At 38.2% G+C, this 22132-nt stretch overlaps 1 long non-coding RNA gene across 1 annotated transcript in view; it reads left to right on the forward strand.

Moving 5' to 3' along the window:
• Positions 1–22132, forward strand: part of LOC144379829 (uncharacterized) — a 487118-nt gene that overhangs the window by 163399 nt on the left and 301587 nt on the right. The window contains exon 3 of the long non-coding RNA XR_013443267.1: positions 20018–20119. This is a non-coding gene — a long non-coding RNA (uncharacterized LOC144379829). The remainder of the gene's footprint in view (positions 1–20017; positions 20120–22132) is intronic.

Below are 22132 nucleotides of genomic sequence, written 5' to 3' on the forward strand. Positions count from 1 at the left end.
CATATTTCACACTTAGATCAAACTCAAACTTATATATACAAGTAAGCATGAAAATTCCTTGTGAATTTCTCAAGAATTAATTTTTTTATGCTCAGCTTAACTTCATTAACTGTGTGTTGCACTTTCAGATATTTGTGTGGTCTTCTCTTCATCAATAACCGTAACCAAACACACACACACACACACACACACACACACACACACAGATGTCCTATGGACTGAGCTTATATAATTCTTCCTCTTCATTATCTGCTTTTGTGGAAATCTTCACACGTACTTTATTTTTTTAAAAGATTTTTAAAATTAAATAATTAATTAATTAATTAGAAACAGGAGTAGGGGGAGAGGCTGAGGGAGAGAGAGGGGCAGAGGGAGAGAATCTCAAGCTGACTCCCCACGGAGCGTGGAGCTGGTGAAGTGGAACTCGATCCCACCCTGAGATCATGACCTGAGCCAAAACCAAGAGTCTGACACTTAACTGACTGAGCCACCCAGGTGCCCCTGCACCCGTACTTTTGGTACTTAGCTTCAAAGAGATTTTTGTAGCTCTTCTAGCCTGAAAGGAGGGAAAGTTGACGAACAGACTAAATACCCAAATCTAGAATAAACGAAAAAGCTCTAAAGTAATCCAAATAGTTAAGAACACTTTGCACAGGGGGGCGCCTGGGTGGCTCATTCGGTGAAGCGTCTGCCTTCTGCTCAGGTCATGATCTCAGTGTTCTGGGATCAAGCCCCACGTCCAGCCCTCTGCTCAGTTGGATTCTGCTTCTCCCTCTCCCTCTCCCTCTGTGCTCTCCCCTCCCTGCCCATATAAATAAATAAAATCTTTAAAAAAAAAAAAGAACATTTTGCACTTGAAGTAAATACTATTTGAATGCGAATTATGTTTCAGGCAAATGCTTCCAACAATGTACATGATTGGATTATTTGACCTTTGGAAAATTTCCTCCTGCTGAGAAGGTTTCAATTACTGTCTGTACAATCAAAAATAGTACATGGCTTCAGTTCATCTAGGCTGACTGGGTGTCATTTTATCGATCCCACACTTACACATTTTCCTCGCATCTTTTCTTGGAAGTGGCAGATCACCAAAGATAATCATGTTAAACTCCTTAGAGAGTTTTGTGGTTTAAAGTATTTAAATTCCCCCAGAATTATTGTACCAACCAATTCCTCCTTTTTTTTTTTCAAATGTCTAGGACTCAGGATGCTCTTTAAGCAATGTTCTCCCCTTACAATTTTTGAGTGCCGTTTCTCAGACTGCCATGGGAAAGATCAGTGTTTGAGTCTGTGAAAGTGTTCCCTATCCACACAGCAACCCACCCAACTCCCAGCATTGTCCATGAAATGCAGGCAGAGTCAAGCACAGTGACAACAGAGCTCAACCCGTTTTTTGTCGAGGCGGTTGCTGGTTTCATTCAGTCATTCATTCATTCATTCAACAAATAGTGCATTCGGAATGTACTATGGTCCAGGTGCTCTCTTAGCCACTGGATGGTTCTCTCTCTCCTCTAGCAGAGATGAACTCTAAACTAAAGCTTTGTTTATTCCGTCATGCCAGTATAGATATGTTAAACCTTTGGAAACCACAAACCACCTTTTCTCCAAAGCCATCCTTTACGTTCCCCATGCTTCCTCTTCCGCATTGTCATTGTGTGAGACCGTGAGCTAGTCCAGAGCAGGTACTTTCTATGCCCAACATTTAGTCAGTGACTAACATGTAATATGTTGCCCAGAAAATGTCTGGGACAAGAATGAATAACTTCATTTGGTTAATAATTCAAATATATAAGCCTATTTTAATTTTAAAGATAGATAAAATGTTACCCACAACTATTTTAAAAATCTTTTAGATTTATTAGAATTTACATGTGTTACAGTAATACATTTTAAAAAATGAGTAGAGCTGATTTTCAGAATAAATTATACACTATCTTCCCTTAAAAGACTAGACCTCATGTTTTCTATAATTCAATATAAATCATAATTAATAGTGTTTAATTAAAACATCTAGCAGAGTCATCAAATAGTGTCCTAGAGAACTTTCTGAATGCTTTAATTTGCATTCCATTAATATTTTAACTGGTACAAATCAATTGCAGGTGCTGCTATGGAAATTTATTTCAAGGCATCAGAGTTCAGCTTTCAAGGCAAACTCCCAAACACAGCACCAATTGTCCTTTTCCTCTCTGTCCCAAGAGATGCAGAAAATTAAGGAATTAAAAGGAAAACAGCCAGGTGGAAACTGTGCATGAAAATGATATACCCCAAATCATGACCAATGTTCTTCTGGAGGTGTATATAACCCATGTATTTCAAAGCAATTGCCATGTTGTTTCTCTCTTTCTCTGTCTCTAACAATTCTAATTTATTTTTTTAAAAAGATTTTATTTATTTATTTGACAGAGAGAGACACAGCGAGAGAGCGAGCACAAGCAGGGGGAGTGGGAGAGGGAGAAGCAGCCTTCCCCCGGAGCAGGGAGCCCGATGCGGGGCTTGATCCCAGGACCCTGGGATCATGACCTGAGCCGAAGGCAGACACTTAATGACTGAGCCACCCAGGTGCCCCTAACAATTCTAATTTAATGGTAACACAGCATTTTAAACAATAGTTATGACTGTTTAAATTCTCAGTTATTATAGTTAATGGGCCCTCACTTTGAATGGGGGCAGGGGAGATAAAATATATTTAGTGTCTGATTAACAGAGACAGAAATTAATCTTAGTCAATTATCAGTATGGGACTTGTAAATTTATGAAAATGGCATATGATGCATTTTGAAAAAATTATTCTTGAAATTCTTTAAATGTGTAGCAGTTCTAGGTCACTAAACTTTTATTTTATTTTTTTTTAAAGATTTTATTTATTTATTTGAGAGAGAGAATGAGAGAGAGAGAGAGAGAGCATGAGAGGGGGGAGGGTCAGAGGGAGATGCAGGCTCCCCGCTGAGCAGGGAGCCTGATGCGGGACTCGATCCCTGGACTCCAGGATCATGACCTGAGCCGAAGGCAGTCGCTTAACCAACTGAGCCACCCAGGCGCCCGGTCACTAAACTTTTAAATTCAGTTATATGAAAACAAATAAAAATTAGGAATTATATTGGAAAAGAGTTCCCAGAGCAATCCATTTTTTTTTCTTTTGGGGGGAGAGTTAATAGTGTAATGAATTGAAGGTGCAAGAGTCAGATTTCTGTCCCTTTTAACAATATGAAACAGGGCCATTATCTTAAAAAATACTCTTCATAAATCATTCACACCTCTTGCAGAGAGATGTCATGCATACACATACACATACTCACAGAGTATACATGATTCACTTACTTATTTAGTCATTCAAAAAATATGTGTTGAATGCTGACTCTCAGCCAATGATGGTTATGGTTACGCAGTACAAACAGCCATGTTCTCTGCTTTTGTAGAGTTTACAATCTGGTGAGCAAAGCTGTGGGAGGGATACAAGTCACGACTTACCTTTTATTCCTGAAACTCCAAAACAAAATGCTTCTGGGTACCAGGCACCTTTCCTCATGCCATCGTCCTGGGCCAGCCTGTAGATATACATGTAATTAGCCTTTCTAAAAATATTTTTTCTTAATATACCTGTGTTTAACTTATTTTTTAAAAGATTTTATTTATTTATTTGACAGAGAGAGACATAACAAGAGAGGGAACACAAGCAGGGGGAGTGGGAGAGGGAGAAGCAGGCTTCCCGCCGAGCAGGGAGCCCGATGCGGGGCTCGATCCCAGGACCCTGGGACCATGACCTGAGCCGAAGGCAGGCGCTTAACAACTGAGCCACCCAGGCGCCCCTGTGTTTAACTTTTTAACTTCTTTCATGTGCAGCCAAAAGTTCAAATTTTATTTTTTCCAATATTTAACACCTTTCCAAATCTCAAGAACCTACCTGTTGTCTGACTACTCTCCTTCCTAAGTTGTTCTCTCTTTGAACTTCTTTACAGTACTTAACACCATGAAAAATTATTTTATTTACTAGGATGAGGCTCTTAAGGACATAGACTTGATTTATCTTTTCCACCCACCACTTCCCAGCATCTAGGACAGGATCAGGCAGATGAGTAAGGCTCTATAAATATCCTGACCAACTTTCTACTTTCCCAAATCTCTTCTCTGACTGGCTAATTGTTCTTGAGAATACCTTACATTTTATTAATGTGATGGGGTGGCTCTGCGTCATTGATGATTATGGCCATTGGGTTTAGTGTGCTCTGTTTTAGGAGCATGGGATTTAGAATATGTTTTTAAAGTTTTCCAGTCAATAAAATTTAATATATAAAGAAATGGGTAGTAAAGGCTTAAGGGGTTATACAGTACTACATTGGTAAAACAAAAAGAAATAAGGAACAACGAAATACTGTAACCGTCACAGATACCAAAGATGAGATGCAATAGCAGTAAAACAATATTGTCAAGTAGAACAACTCATTTCTGGACATACTTAATTTGCCAGTTATTTGTCACTTCTCTGCTCTAAATACCCCCTTCTTGGTCCTACTTTGTGATGCAAGACCTGGATTCTGCAAAACTCTATTTTTCCTTTGTCTGCTGTCTCCTTATGAAAGTCGGCCTAAGGGAGTTCCTCTGGGGAAACTGCAGAACTGGAGGAGGAAGGAAAGGCTTTCTGTTCCTCCTGCTTTATGTTTGTTGACGCTTTATCGGTGGTGTGGGAAGGCTGTTGAATGGTGTGGTGTCCTGGTGTCCCTGTCGCAATGCCCCCAGCCATTACTTCAATACCCAGCAGTGGGTGGTGTGTTCTTACAGCAGCCACACCATCTCCCAGCGCAGGACATTCAGGCCTGGAAATCTCCACCTCCATCCCCAGTCCCCCTCTCTGTTTCTCAGTCTTCCCTGTTCACCTTTGCAACTGGTGTGAATTAGGACCTCCTGCTGGTCTTACCCCCCAAAGCAATTCTGAGTTAGAACCAGTGTTTTGTTTGTTTGTTTGTTTGTTTGTTTGTCTAATCCCACTAGCATTAGATGCCCAAGCTAAATGTTGGAAATGGCAGGTTTTACCCAACAGTAAATTAAGGAAGATGCAGCATTTGTCTCTTGTTGATCCCTTGACCACGGAAGCAACATGGCGGCTCTGCTCTTCCTGCCCTCCTCACGGTGGGCTTCCCATGAGGTGAGGACTGAGGTTCAAGCAGAATCTGATCTTGTCTAAAACTTCCTCAGGGTTCTTTTTCAAATAAGAGGACAATAATTTTCTGAGTCCCATTAATTTTTGCATTCTGGAAAACTTGTCAAAAGATATTTGTTCAGATTTGTTCTACTTAAGAACTGCTTTTAGCACTTTACATCTTGGAATCCAAAGATCGGAGAGAGAGCTTTTTATTATAATGTAGCGTGGACAGCAACTAAGGAACTAAATAGCTCTCTTCTTTCTCTTCTTCTTCCTCTTCTTCTTCTTCTTCCTTTTCTTCTTCTTCTTCTCCTTCTCCTTCTCCTTCTTCTTTCTCCTTCTCTTTCTCCTTCTTCTTCTTTTTAAAATTACATTCATACCAAAAGACTCTATTTTTAATTAGAAGGGGATACAAAGCACAGGTATAGAATTTCTGACACAAGTCGATGCCAATCAAGCAAGAGCATGTAAAATGCCCAAGAGTCAGTCCTTCTGTAGAGAAGAGTTTTCTGTTTACATCTTCATATTTACTGCTGGCAGATGATTAATAGTAAATAACTGTCAACCAAGTCTAGGATGGTAAAGCACCACTAAGGAGGGAAAATACCATATGTCTTCCAATACTCAGGTACTATGAGGACATTAGGAGTGTGATTAAGGGGCAGCCACACAGCATCCAGGTGTATGTGGCATATGGCACATTTCCTGCCTAACTGTGCATCTCAATGCTCTTGTCAGCTAAAATCACTAATGCAGTTTTACTGCTACTTGTGAATGTACAAATATGGATTTGTTCCTTAAGTAAACTCTCAATATGAATCCTTTATTACTTACTGTAATGAATCCTTTATTACTGATCATCATAATAAAATTACTTTAAGGGATATGAATATAAAGAGATTCATACATTTAAAAACACTTTAAAAGTAGTCAGAATAGCTAATATTTATCAAAATTTTTTCAGAGTGTTAGTCATCATTTTAATTTCTTTAAATACATAAGCATACTTAATTTTCACGAGTGTTATTATTGTCTTGGATTCACAGAAGTAAAAAGCTGAAGTAGGGAATTTGCCCATGGTTACATTTAATAACTGGAAGAGTTGATATTCAGTTCCAGATATTTTTAATTATAAAGGCTGTGCATTTTCTACTCTATCATCCTCAATGTAAATATTACAGATGTTTTTATAAATTGTAACATTTATGAAAACAAAATATACTATATACACTGTGCACTATTTTTGGTGCTTAAAATAAAAAGTGGGTTGAAGATGAGGTACTCTTGGAGATGATTGTTAAGACAAATTCTTTGATACTTCTCCCTTCGAGAGATGGAGCTTAATTTATCTATCCTTAAATGTACACTGTCCTTAGTGACTTACTTTTATTAAGTAGAAATAGCAGAGATAGTATGCTACTTCTGAGATCAGGTTATAAATACACAGTGGCTTCCATCTTGAGTGCACGCTCTCTCCTTCTCTCTCTCAAGTCACAACTTAGCGGGGCGGGGGGGGGCTGTGATCTGCAGTAAAGGTCCACATGGCAAGGAGTTGAAGCATCTGGCTAGCAGCCATGTAACTGAGCTCAGAACAGAACTCTGAAGTGTTGGGACTGCAGCTCAGACTTACTGTTTGATGACAAGCTCATGAGAGTTATTGTGTCAGTCATTCACATAATCTCCATCTTGATGCCTCAGCCTCATAAATTGAGTCAAATAATGAATGCTTGATTTCTTTAAGATGTTAAATTTTGAGGCAATTCTTACATGACAGTGTTCAATAATACACTCTGTATAAGATTTAAGATTTACCACAATATAAATAAATAAGCTCATGATTGAATGAATGAGTGAAAGCTCAGGTCATTGGAGAGAATTAGCTTTTAAATTGCTAATATAAAGAATGTGTTCTCTTGATAAGTATGTTAAACAAGTATATGTATAAATTTATACATTTGATATATTATATATATGTTTATTTTAAACATTTTCACTATTTATATATGAAATATGTGTCAGATTATCCCAAAGGTTTAAGCAATGCTCCTTAGCATGGTTTATATTATCATATGTACTTGAAAATAATAAAAATGCATTTCTTTCTGCATGATCTTTTAATTCTTTTAAAAGAAAATAGCATCTGTTGCACCCAAAACCATAAGATACCTAGGAATAAATCTAACCAAAGGGGCAAAGAATCTGTACTCAGAAAACTACAGAATTCTCATGAAAGAAATTGAGGAAGACACAAAGAAATGGAAAAACATTCCATGCTCATGGATTGGAAGAACAAATATTGTGAAAATGTCTATGCTACCTAGAGCAATCTACATATTTAATGCAATCCCTATCAAAATACCATCCACTTTTTTCAAAGAAATGGAACAAATAATCCTAAAATTTATATGGAACGAGAAAAGACCCCAAATAGCCAGAGGAATGTTGAAAAAGAAAAGCAAAGCTGTTGGCATCACAATTCTGGACCTCAAGCTCTATTACAAAGCTGTCATCATCAAGACAGTATGGTACTGGCACAAAAACAGACACATTGATCAATGTAACAGAATAGAGAGCCCAGAAATGGACCCTCAACTCTATGGTCAACTAATCTTCGACGAAGTGGGAAAGAACGTCCAATGGAAAAAAGACAGTCTCTTCAACAAATGGTGTTGGAAAAATTGTACAGCCACATGCAGAAGAATGAAACTGGACCATTTCCTTACACCACACACAGAAGTAGACTCAAAATGGATGAAAGACCTCAGTGTGAGACAGGAGTCCATCAAAATCCTAGAGGAGAACACAGGCAGCAACCTCTTTGACCTCAGCCGCAGCAACTTCTTCCTAGAAACATCACAAAGGCAAGGGAAGTAAGGGCAAAAATGAACTAATGGGACTTCATCAAGATAAAAAGCTTTTGCACAGCAAAGGAAACTGTCAACAAAACCAGAAGACAACCGACAGAATGGGAGAAGATATCTGCAAATGACATATCAGATAAAGGGCTAGTATCCAAAATCTATAAAGAACTTATCAAACTCAACACCCAGAGAACAAATAATCCAATCAAGAAACAGGCAGAAGACATGAACAGACATTTCTGCAAAGAAGACATCCAAATGGCCAACAGACACATGAAAAAGTGCTCAACATCGCTCGGCATCAGGGAAATCCAAATCAAAACCTCAATGAGAGGTTTTTCTCACACCAGTCAGAATGGCTAAAATTAACAAGTCAGGAAAAAACAGATGTTGGCGAGGATATGGAGAAAGGGGAACCCTCCTACACTGTTGGTGGGAATGCAAGCTGGCGCAGCCACTCTGGAAGACAGCATGGAAGTTTCTCAAAAAGTTGAAAATAGAGCTCCCCTATGACCCAGCAATTGCACTACTGGGTATTTACCCCAAAGATACAAATGTAGGGATCCGAAGGGGTACGTGCACCCCACTGTTTATAGCAGAAATGTCTGCAATAGCCAAACTATGGAAAGAGTCTAAATGTCCATCAACAGATGAATGGATAAAGAAGATGTGGTATATATATATATATATATACACACACACACACACACACACACACACACACACACACACACACACACTGGAATATTATGCAGCCATCAAAAAAATGAAATCTTGCCATTTGCAATGACATGGATGGAACTAGAGGGTATTATGCTAAGCAAAATAAGTCAATCAGAGAAAGACAAGTATCATATGATCTCACTGATATGAGGAATTTGAGAAACAAGACAGAGGATCATACGGGAAGGGAGGAAAAAATGAAACAAGATGTAACCAGAGAGGGAGACAAACCATAATAGACTCTTCATCTCAGGAAACAAACTGAGGGTTGCTGGAGTGGTGGGGGGTGGGAGGGATGGGGTGGCTGGGTAATGGACATTGGGGAGAGTATGTGCTATGGTGAGCACTGTGAATTGTGTAAGACTGATGAATCATAGACCTGTACACCTGAAAAAAATAATACATTGTATGTTAATTAAAACAAAAGAAAATAGCATCTGTTGATTTGTCACAGACACCAGTTATATTTTTATATCTCAGAAGACACAAGAAGGAATTTGGAAAACTCTTGTTCTGTATTTGATTTTGACTAATGAGGATGACTAACTAACTTGATGATATAACTTAGTTGACTAATTTATTGATGAGGTGAACTAGTAAATAAGTTAATCCATATAAAGTTCTATGCTATGGACTGAATTGCATCCCCTCAAAATTCATATGTTGAAGCCTTAACCCCCAATGTGATGGTATTTGGAGATGGGCCTTTGGCAGTATATCAGGTTTAAATAAAGTCCTGAGGCTGGAGTCCTCAGGATAGATGGGATTAGTGCCCTTATAAGAAGAGAAACTAGAGGTCCTGAGCTCTCTCTCTCCTCCATCCTCACCTTCCTCTCCAAGCCATTAGAGGGAAAAACAAGAAGGTGGCCATCCACAAGCCAGGAAAAGAGCTCTGAGCAGAACCCAACCACACTGGCACCCTGTTCTCAGACTTGTAGACTCCCAAACCATGAGAGAATAAATTCCTGCTGTCTAAGCCACCCCGTCTATGGTGTTTTGTTATGGCGGCCTGAGCTAAGATGCTCTAAGCACAATTATTGGCACAGGGTAATTTAAGCGATGTTAGCTGTTGTTGCTATCAACAGTATTCATATTAGTAGTAGAATTAGTAGTAATAATAGTATCATTCTTATTTTTATGTGTCATTCCTCCACAAATGGAACAAAGTCCAGGAGAAAAAAAGTTGTCAAATAAGTTGTATTCCCAACCTCTCTCTGTTTTTTCCCCAAGTTTCACAACTTTGCTGATATATACAGTTCTACAACACCACATACCCATATGACTTGCTCCCTCCCTTCCTTTGAATATATGTTTCTATACAATATTATCCGAGAAGACTCAGGAAAGGAAATAGCCGCTGCTGCCCCTCACACCGTCACACACACCATATACCCCGCAGTTTGTTTTGGTTTTCTCTCTATATAGAACTTGGAAATATTACATTTATGTGTGTATATTTTATGTCGTTCCTCACAACATGTAAGGCTGGGAGAATCAGAACTGTCTCTGTTCATTGCCTCAATGCCTCCAATAAGCTTTGCATGCATTGCAACTTTTTGAATTAATAACATATCTGGAACATCTTTGAACTCAGAACCTAGATCTATTTCATTCATTTTAATGGCTTTGCATTTTATGAATGTATATTCATTTATTTACTTATTTCCATTTGGTGGTATTTACTTTTATTCTTTAACTGAATTTCAAAATTTATGTTAATGCATGTTTTCATATTTAAAAGCTGTTCCCACCTATGGGATGCCTGGGTGGCTCAGTCAGTTAAGCATCCAACTCTTGATTTGGCCTCAGGTCATGATCTCAGGGTCCTGGAATTGAGCCCCATGTCAGGACCATGGTCAGCGGGGAGTCTGCTTGAGAATTCTCCCTCTTCCTCTGCTCCTCCCCCCCGGGTTGCGCACTCTCTCTCTCAAATTAAATAAATAAATCTTAAAAAAAAAAAAAAAAAGCTGTTCCCTACTTCAGCCTCCCCACTTCCAATTCTCACTTTCCAGAAACAACTACTTTAATTTCTTAACTTTTTCATTTGGTATTTATGTCCATTTCCCCCCAATAATTTGCTGTTACTGATATTTTTATTCAATTTTCAACTTTTAATATTATCATGAAAAATTGTGCACACAAACACAAAAACACACATACGATCCTATTTATTTTGCAGATGGGTCTCCGAATTTATGGGTATGGGCAAGCAGAGTTCTTATACTTTTTTCCTCACATCTACATGTACATTGCTACATACACATGTAGAAATATTTGGGGTAATGAAACATTTTCCCTTCCCTCCATTAATTCTTTATAAGAGGTCAATAAGAAGTAAATCCTTCTAAATCTATCAGAGAGGGTACATTCAAAATCAGCATTATAGAAGGTATGTCCATTTATAAAACACAAGCTCTGCAGACATCACCTATGACTTATAATGTGGATTAGGATATGTGGTCCTGGGTCTGACTTAAATGAATAAATATCAAACTCTCTATTTACATGTCACGCAGTAAGATTCAAAGAGGCATTATCTCTAAGAGCACGAGGTAAAGATGGGTAATGATACTGCTGTGTCTAGCCAGTCAATCAAATGAGTATGCCTTTGTGAAATATAAGAACAACCAATGTGCCTCCTATGTTTATAATGTGTGTGCAGGCCCTGAGTAGAGGTGTGTATTGGCATGCACATTTTTCTTGTACATACCTTCCTGATTTAAATATTCATGGAAACACAAATACTATTGTCTTTTATTTGTCATCATTCGGTAGTGAAGAAGGTTCAGATGCTACCCAGCAAAAGGAGAAAGGACTTCCAAGGATAGCATCTGTTTCATTGGCAACGCCTGCCCTGTTTGTGAATGTAGCCTTGGAATTACCATTGGGTTTGGCACTTCTGAGATGGACTGACTTGGTGAAATGTTTTTCTTTTAATTAAAAAAACCCAGTGAATTTCAGGTCAGGTTCACATTCTGACAAATGTAATTGTGTTTTGAAAAAGGTGAGCAGGCCTTCTCGACGTTCTTCTGCATCTCACCATAGAATCAAGCCCTTTATTTGATATACAGTACTTGGAACAAGACAGACACAGTTGCCATATTCTTTGCATAGATATGTGCTGTGTGGGCTTAGTGCCACTCACCCTCCCACCTGGCTTAGCTAGCTCTCCAGCTCCATGCTTCCTTTCTTAATTAGAACTCAAATATACCGACCGTTTTCTTTGCTCTGAGATTGCCTCTTTCTCTCTCCTTAGCGTGGGCATCTGCATGTTATTTTATTATAAATAAAACCTTGGATCTCTTACTAAAATAGGGTCTTTCTGACAAGGAAGCTGCATGTCTATTTAGCAACATATTATCTCACTCCTTCAGGTATCTTACCTAATAATATACCCCTATGCATATCTATCGAAAATTGAGGATTTTTTTTTTCCTAATGATAAAATCAAACTCAGGGATCTTTACATACATCTCCGTTTGCCTAATTAGAGATTTCATAAATTTGGAATGAGTTAGACATTAGGGTAGAAATAGAGCAACAACATGTAGCATCAGTGTTTTGGAGTCTTCAATTTAGGGCATATGGCATTAAAAAAGAAATAAAGAACAATGGTTAAAAACAAGAGTGTGCCAGCACCTTTCAGCTCATCAGTATCTAGTAAAAACACTCAAGGAATGGTGACATAATAAAAAAAATCCAAATTCTGGTTTACCCAAGGAATAATAATAAAAGGGTCTTGTGTAACCCAAAAAGTCTAATTAATGTGGCTGAATAGCTTGGATGGGACTAAAGGCACTTTTCATTCCACGTACTTGTGTAACAATGGGGATATCAAGGAGGTAAGTGACATATCAGCTTGTATGTGGATCATAGGTTTGTTTTGATGAGTTTATAGTCATCAGGTATTTCAATATCAAATTATGTATTTTCTGAAAATCAGAGTGTGCACCCTTCCACTAACATGAATTCTCAAGAAAAGCAATCCTACACCTAAATGGAAGTCCACAAGCTTAAGAACAAAGCATTACCTCCACAAACAATGAATCATGGAACACTACATCAAAACCTAATGATGTAATGTATGGTGATTAACATAATAAAAAAAATTAAATATGCATTTATAAAAAAAAAAGAACAAAGCATTACCTTTGGAAAGTATACCTTTGCCCCACTTTTTAAGTACACCCAACTCCAACAGAGAGAGCATTGTTGTGACTTATTTTGAGAAGAGGTAACTATACCATCAAATGCCACCTCATGAATTGTTGGGCAAAAAGACATGGAGGAGAAGCCTGGACACACTTTTCAGAATTGGTTTTAAAGAGCACAGATCTATAAGGCACAGTTAAATCCATAAGCAGAGGAAGGTATTGAATCCAATCACATTTCCATCAATGTCTCACCTGATGTGCAGTCAAGAGCAGCTTTACGATATCTCCATAGCCATGATAGCCTAGCAATATTGGAATGGAATTCACCAAGGGAATCTTTCAGTACTAAAGAGAAATTGAGTGACATCTTTAAAAAGAAAGGCAACTAAGGCTAGCCCTACTGAAATGTTAGTCATCAATAACTATTTGAAGTGATTATGTATGCAAGCATACTAAACTATCATTGTTCCTAATAGGAGAAAGACATAAATAATTGTCTTCATTCGGTATGGGAACTAGGCACCAAATTGATCTGTTTTTGTTGGTTCTTTAAGAAGAAACTTGGGGCATTCTAAGTTTTTGGAGACTTTAGAGAGATGATGTCTCTGAGGGGTACTGCTGTGTCATTAAACTTAGAAAATTATATAGGCAAATCTATTCTTTTAAGTCAGGTTACCCTTCTCATTCTGTATTTCAATTCAGACTATATCAGTTGTCTGGCTGGATGTCTGTTCTAATGAAACTTGCTTTCTATTAAGTGGCTGCTGACAGCTTGAGAGTCACTGTACTGTGATACAGAAAATGACACACTTTTAAATGGGTTAATGATCAAACATTAATGGGAATACCCATTGAAAACAAACCAACTTCGGGGTGCCTGGGTGGCTCAGTCGTTAAGCATCTGCCTTGGGCTCGGGTCATGATCCCAGGGTCCTGGGATCGAGCCCCGCATCAGGCTCCCTGCTCAGCGGGAAGCCTGCTTCTCCCTCTCCCACCCCCCTGCTTGTGTTCCTGCTCTCACTGTGTCTCTCTCTGTCAAATAAATAAATAAAATCTTTAAAAAAAAAAAAAAGAAAACAAACCAACTTCTATTTGTGCTGTTGACCACACAATGGTCAATCGCCTCCTTCCTCCCACCTTTTAAACAGAATGCTTCTTTAAACATTTAATTCTCAAATTTGTGCTTTCCAGATTATTGTCCATTGCATCTCTGTGTTAAATATTTATTCCTCTACATTTTTAAACCAACCCCCATGTGCTTTCTGCTCTCACAAATGCACCTCTTCTTGCTGGAGCTCCCGGGTACCACTGCGTTGAACAGATCACCCTCTTCCTCTTTCTAGTTTGACTCCTCTCCACCCTTGCACGTCTGTTCCCTTCCAGCACTTCATGTGTTGGCAAACCCACACAGCAGAACTGCATTTTGACTCACAGTCTGTTATTCTGTCATTTGGCTCCAACCATTTGGCTGCACATCTAAAAGCCTGGAGAAGAAACTTGCACTGCGTTGGTATGACCTTAGCTGAGGGCTCTCACTGGAGATGTGCTTCTCATCTGCATAAACAACATAAACACAAAAACAAAGTTTTCTTTTCCCACACTTGTCATATTTTATACTTCCAAACATGGTGTTCTACCACACTGCCTCCCCCTTTCTCACCCTTTGCTTAAAAAGGCCTTTTTTTTAAGGGAGAGAGACCTAGTGCAGCAGGGAATCGGAGTCCTCAGCTGGGGTGGTGGTGAGTGTGGGCTCAGACAGTCAGCTGTGTGGAAACATTTCAGAGGAATGAAGTGGGGGGGTGGTAAAAAAAAAAACTTTATTGGAACAAGTGAACAAAAAAGAGCACCCTTCTATGATGTCTTTCTAGAATGATATTTAAAATTCTATTGTGTGAATGTAATCCCTCACGAAGAGAATTTCTTATGCTACACGGTGCTGAGAAAATCAGTATTATCAGTGACTCCATTCTTCTGGCTGCCTAAAATATAGCAATCTGACTTTCAAATGTAGTTAATTCATTAATAGATATGAAAGTGAAACCAGCACACATACTTTCCTTTAATTAAATTCACCATGATACAAGGTGTTTTAATATATAGACTTATGATTTTGTCTTTTTTTTTTTAAAGATTTTATTTATGTATTTGACAGAAAGAGACACAGCGAGAGAGGGAACACAAGCAGGAGGAGTGGGAGAGGGAGAAGCAGGCTTTCCGCCTAGCAGAGAGCCCGATGCGGGGCTCGATCCCAGGACCCTGGGATTATGACCTGAGCCGAAGGCAGACACTTAACGACTGAGCCACCCAGGTGCCCCTGATTTTGTCTTTTTAAAAATCATGCTTATATGACCTCAAAATCCCAGTTATTTTTCAGTTCTCATTCTGTATTATAGAAAATTTCCTTGCCAGATTTTTGATGATTTACATCATAGAATATATATTCAAGATCAGCTAAAACATGTTAGTAGATCCAGTCTTTTTTTTTTTTTTTCCTGATAGATCATTTATTTCCTGGGATTTCAAGGTAATAAATAGACTCAGCTATGCATTCTTGGTTGTAAATATCAGATCCCTATTTTGGCTATTGTAAGCAGAGATGGAATTTATGTTAAGGATATCAGGATGCTCACGGAATCAACATAAAGCTGAGAAACCATGTTCAGAAAATGGGAACAAAGCAGGCAAACAAGGGGCACTGGGCTATAGAAACTCCAGTGAACTCATGCTTCAGGAAACAGCTGAGGGCAGTAATGCTGGCACACGGGCCTGGGGGGGGGCTGCTGGCTACACAATCAATGAGCACTAGGCATGAGCACATCTAACTGGCAGAGTGTAGATTATATGGACCTAGGCTGGCTGCCAGGGTAGAGAGGGAGTTATAGCCCATAACAGTAAGTGCAAAACCCTTCAGTCAAAAGTCTGCCTGATGTCAAATACCCCCATGTATGAAAGGAGCTTAGATCACGGGAAGCAAACAAAACAAATCACCACCAGTGAATATATACTAAACAATGGAGGCTCTCAGGGTCTTCCCTCCTACCAAATAATGATACAAATTATGGTTGTGCTGTTTAATGTATACCAAGTGAAGAGAGTACTGATCATCATCTGTGACACTTTACAGTATGAGTCCCTAGATACTGTTTTCATGGAGCATTTTTAAATATTTGCATAATGATTTTGTTCATTCATCTTCAAAAAACCCAACCTAAAATAACACATTAAAATGTTTTCTTGCTGTAGTAGGCAGAAGAATACTAATAGAATGGTCCTAATCTCTGTAACCAGTGGCTATTTTACCTTATCTGCAAAAGGGATTTTATGGATGGGATTAATGTGGAAAACATCCATATGGGGAGATGGCCCTAGATTATCTGGGTGGGTCAAGTCTGACCAGATGAATCAGAGAGTCTTTCCCAGCTGTGATCAGAGAGCAATTGTAATGACACAAATAGGATCAGATGACTGCAGACTTACTGGCTTGGAAGCCAGAGAAAGGAAACCCACAAGCCAAGGAATAGGAGGCAGTCTCCAGAAGTCAAAAAAAAAAAAAAAAAAAAAAAAAAAGGCAAGAAAACGGGTTCTCCCTAGAGCCTCCAGGAAAGAATGCAGCCTTGCCAAACACCTTGATTTAAGGCCAGTGAGACCCATCCAACTTCCGCCCTCCAGAACTGTGAGATAAATTTTTGTTTTAGGATGCTAAGTTTATGGTAATCTGTTACAAGGTGATTTGTTATGGCAGCAATAGAGAATAGCCCAGTTCTCCTGCGAGTCAGCGGGTAGCAAGTCTTCTTCCCTTTGCTTTACACAGGGACTAGGTAAGACTCAGGAAGACTAAAGACTGACTCAGTAACAAAATGAAATTCAAGTGTTAAGCAGCTAAATCAACCTGGTTCTCCTACGTCACTGCAACAAGTTTGCAAGGGCTCAATAGAAACGCTCATACTGCATATGCATTATTGTGATATTGTCAGTTTTGAGGATTACGCATCACCCATCAGTAGGGAGATTTCCAGAAACACACATTTTTGAAGTTGCTTATTAAAAATCCAAAATTTCTAGGGATTCATGCAAATGTTAATACCAAGAGAAAGGAATTGCTAACATGCACAGGTGCTTTTGGTTTCTATTTGAAAACAAAACATGCAGACAAAAGACTTATCTGTAATTGAGGCTAGATTTTCAATGTTTCAGTTACTAATCATGTAAAACTTACATCATCCCTTATGGAAGAATTTTCAAGCATATGAAATTGAGGGGAAATCTCCACCTCAGGGCCAATGCTGCATTGCAGGTCATACACTCTATAAGACAGGCTATCAGCGTAGAAGGAATTCTCTAAAGGTTAAAAAAGGAAATATTAGTGCGCACTGCATTTATCAAACCTAGAGTTGATAGGAAGTTGAACAACAATTTGTTTTCAGTACTTCCCCATATTAAATTATATTATAAATTGGCAACCTCGCGTTCAAGGGAAATAAAATACAATTATTCCTTCATGATTATCAGTCCCTGAAAATGTAAACTGTTGTGGATGGGTTCAGCCTAATGTGACCCTACATGCTGGCATTGTTAACATTTGAGCCCACGAATTTCCATTCTGTTTTATGGTAGTTTTATGAATCCATAGTAATATTCTCATTTCTCAAACACAGAGAAAATACGCATGAAAAACACACATACTGGGTTGTGGACTTAGCTTCATCAGAGAAAGGTAAACATACCGATGACAATATACCGATGACAATAGTCAGGTCAACTCCATCCTTAATATAACAAACTGCCCCTGCCCCTGACCTTAATATACTGAACTAGCATTCTGAAAAATCAAATTCCCTCTAACAATAGCTCACTTCATTATAACTGAGACTGAATCTATGGACATTTAGTGAAACATACCAAGAGGATACTACCTACATGTTTTCCCACTGTAACAACCGTACTGTTTGAGGTTTCAAACTGACTGCTACAACTCTGAAATAAATAATAGTTTGGAATGCATAGAGACCACCATATAGCAGCTATTCGCTTTTCCCCTCTGTGCTATTTGACTTATCTACACCATTAGTGTGATTGTCTTTTCCAGTTACTCGATTTAAAAGAATTTTGGAAGAGCTCTTCTATATAAATCCTGGAGACCAATTCTATATTCCTCTGAGATACAGAATGCCAAGCACTTTATGGCTTCATATTTTAATAGTCTTTTTTTGGAAGTGTGATATATATAGACAGAGGACACATCATAGCTGGAGAGCTCAAGAATTTTAACCACAAAAACACCATCTGGATCAAGGAATAGAATATTTTCAGCGCTGTAGACCATCCCCCAGACCTTCACCCAGTCTTTATTTTCTTCTTTCTCATCTCCATAAAGCTACCCACGATCCTGTTTTCTAATGCCTGAGATGGATTTTGCCGATTTTTGAATTTTGATTATATGTCATATATGCGTCCTCTCTCCTATCCACCACCCTGAACAGAATACTACTCAAGAAATCATGCTGTACCACATAGCACGAGTTTTTAATTCCATTTTTACTGTTATTATTTCATTTTATGAATATACCAGTATGCATTCACTCATTCTACATTGATAGGCGGTGGTGGTCTATTCTAGTCTTAGCTCTTGCTTTATAATCTCCTCATTCACGTATGTCCTTTGGTACCTATATTGTATATTTCTGTGCGTATATAACCAGGAGCACAATTGCTGGGTCACAGGGTATGTGTTAGTTTGGATTTAGTAGGTATTGCTGATACCTTCTGAAAAATGAGAATAGCAATTTGCATTTCATCAGCAGTGCTTAAGATTTCCAGTTACTCCAGGCCTTGGTTGACATACATATTCTCTCTTTTTAATGTAGTCATTCTTTTGGTTGCATAGTGGTATTATGTTAATAATTTAACTTACTTGATGGCTGATTTTGAACATCCTTGTTTATTTAGAAGTACTGAGCAAGGAGTATTTAATTCAAGCATCCATGTTTATTTAGAAATACTGAGCAAGGAGTATTTAATTCAAGCAGAAGAGTGGGCCATGGACATTTGAAGAAGGTGCTTCAAGAAAGACTGCATTTTTGAGCTGGACATGGAATAATAAATACAACAATTTGTCTGGTAAACAAAAATGAGATTGAGGTGGAGAAAGGAGGAGGATTTTCCATATTAGCTGGTTTCAGAGCAGTGATCACTGCCACAAAAAGAAACAAAGGCCTAAAAATATGTTAATCCTTAAGGACTCTTGATGAGTCCAACATATCTAGAGCACAAAATAAATGGAGGGGAGGAATGGAAGAGAAAATTATGAAGGAAAATTCAGGCTAGATTGGGAAAGCGGCTTGAATGTTCTTAGGATGGAGATGGGGCTCTGTTATTTAGAAAATAAATAAATATATAAACTTCTGTGCAGTTGTAAATAGCAATGATTATAAAAATAATCATAATAATTAAAACCTGGTATAATTACTAAAGAATGAAGAACACATTTTATGTTCATAAAATATTAGATTCATTTTGTTTATTTTTGCTGCATGTAACATTTTTATCTTGTAGAAATCTGTGCATGCCCATAAAGTAGACAGATTTAGATCCCATTAATGATTAATATTGTTTCAAAATTGAAATCCATGATTCATTGTTTGTACAGAAGTGAGCTCTAATATCATGAATGAATAATACAAAATATTACACAAAAGAATTCATGCTCATTCTATGAATAAAGTGGTAGACAGCTTTTGGATAAGCTGCACAAATTATTTTACTAAGAATTCATTCTGTATACAAGAAGGAAAACAGTTTAGGACAATAAATTAAAATTATGAAAGCAGTGGAGTTTTGTATTTTAAGAACATTTGGACCAGTTCTGCTTCCAGAAACAACATTATCTCATTGTAATTTGTGATGAACCTATAGCTAGATCGTCATGGATTCCGTTCTAAACTGCCTCGTGTAGGTCAATGACCTTCAGCAAGTTATCTAAACCACATGAGCCTCATTGGTCTTAACTGTAATATGGGAATATGCTCATGTTACAGAAAGTTTTGCATTTTTCAAGCAGGAATGTCTGGCACGAAATAATATCATCACATTAGTTGGTAGTTCAGCTTTCTAATTGCCACTTATTTTCTCTGATTCTTCAGGCTACCCCCCTTTTCGCTTTCAAATATTTGCGGATTCTTATTTGAAAGGAAAATGACTGTAACTGTCCTGCTTACTCTTCCACAATGTCAGCAACAGACCAGGTATGTTAAAATTTTAGAGCTTTCTATAAAATTCTATAATTTAAGAAAAATGTGCCATGTAAATACCTATCTGTTGTTAAACCTATCTGTTGATACTTGCCTGAACTTAAAGGATCCATCAAAGTTCTGTGCAATTAATGTTTTCTCATTTCCTTAAAATTCTTGACTAGTAAATAAGTAGCAGATGCTTAGTTTTATACATTGCTGAAATGAATTTATAGATTTTTGTTTTAAATTGTCAGTCAGAGCGTTTCTTTATTTAAAAAAAAAGTGTGATGAAGTGCTTCTTTTTTTAAACCACTGGCTTGTATCAGCTGTAGGATCCCCTAGGTTTTAATTTTTTAAAAACCATTTAATGTGTAATAATAGTGACTTCTGCGGATATATGGCAGTATTTTTGTTTCCCCAGCGTCAGAACACTTCATCGGGTCATCTCAGTTTTCGGGCATGTCTTGTCAGTGCACTTTGCCCAGACCTTCTATACCTGCCTCAGAATTTGTCTTCTTGCTTTACATTTTTTTTTTTTTTTTTAAGATTTTATTTATTCATTTGACAGAGAGAGACACAGCGAGAGAGGGAACACAAGCGGGGGAGTGGGAGAGGGAGAAGCAGGCTTCCGGCTGAGCAGAGAGCCCCATGCGGGGCTCGATCTCTCGACCCTGCGATCATGACCTAAGCTGAAGGCAGAGGCTTAATGACTGAGCCACCCAGGCAACCCTGCCTTACATTTTTCTATGAAATCTCTGTTTTATCCACAAAAACATGCAAGATCTATATACTGATATGCCTCAAAAGTGCACCTGACTGAGTGCTTCCCCTGAGACCCAGCTTCTCTATCCAGCCTTTATATCCATCCAGCTTGGTGGAGGAGCCAAGTCTAATTGAACTTGTCCACAACAAGAGCATGACCTTCTCATTTGTTGGTGAAGATCTTTACTCCACCTGCATGCTTTCCTGCCTTAATAAAGGACAACTGTGTCCATCATGTGATTCAGCATAAAAACCTGTGAGATACCTTTGATCTTCCACTCTTACTCCCTACCCTGCCCATTGAGATCTGCTTCATTTTCTGAATCACTAAATCCTGAGTGCCTCCCTAATCCACCCGTGCCTTAGACCTCACTGTAGTTGCCTAGTCTTAACTATACAACCCTTTATCAAGACCCTTGCCACAGCACTCTATTATCTGTATTCACCTGTATACTCTCCTCTCAATAGCCTGAGTGATGGTTACTACATGATCCAGCCATTATCCACTCTTCTGTACAAAATCTCTACAATCATTTCTCTTAAAATTGTTGTGAAATATAATTAATGCAAAAAGTGTATAAAACATTAGATAGAGATAAAGAATGAGAAAAGAACCAGCTGCATACTACAACTGAGTCAAGGAATAGAACATTAAGGGCAGCTTCCAGGATTTATTTCCTGGCCACTTCTTATTTTCCTTTCTCCCCAAATCAACCACCATCTTGAAAACTATACCCATTACTCCCTACATTTTCTGTCTTCTTTGTTATCCAATTATGCACCTCTAACTGAAACTCTATCAAGTGTTGGGTATCTTAGACATCATATAACCGGGAGTAATATATTTATCTTCTGAGACATACTTCCTTCCCTCAATATTAGGCTTCTGAGAATCAGTGCTATTAATGCATGCAGTTTTTTTTTTTCTGTTTTGCCCAATATTCCACTGTGATTTATTCATTCTAGATTGACGTGCATTCTGATTGTTTTAATTATACTGCTATCATGACTGTTGTTACTGTTAACTTTCTTGTAATTGTCCTGGTACACATGTGTAAGAGATTCTCTAAGTCATGAATTCTGTGGTGCAGGCTCTGAGTTACAGAGAAGGGCAGAGGTTCCCAAACATCATTGCACTTTGGAATCACCTGGGGAGCTTCTAAAACTCCCAACACCCAGATCTCACTCCGTATCAATTAGATCAGATGAGCTAAATGTGGAGACAGGCTGCAGTAGCTTTAAATATTGCCACGTGACTCCCAC

Source organism: Halichoerus grypus, chromosome 13 (assembly GCF_964656455.1).
Source record: "Halichoerus grypus chromosome 13, mHalGry1.hap1.1, whole genome shotgun sequence".
NCBI lineage: Eukaryota > Metazoa > Chordata > Mammalia > Carnivora > Phocidae > Halichoerus > Halichoerus grypus.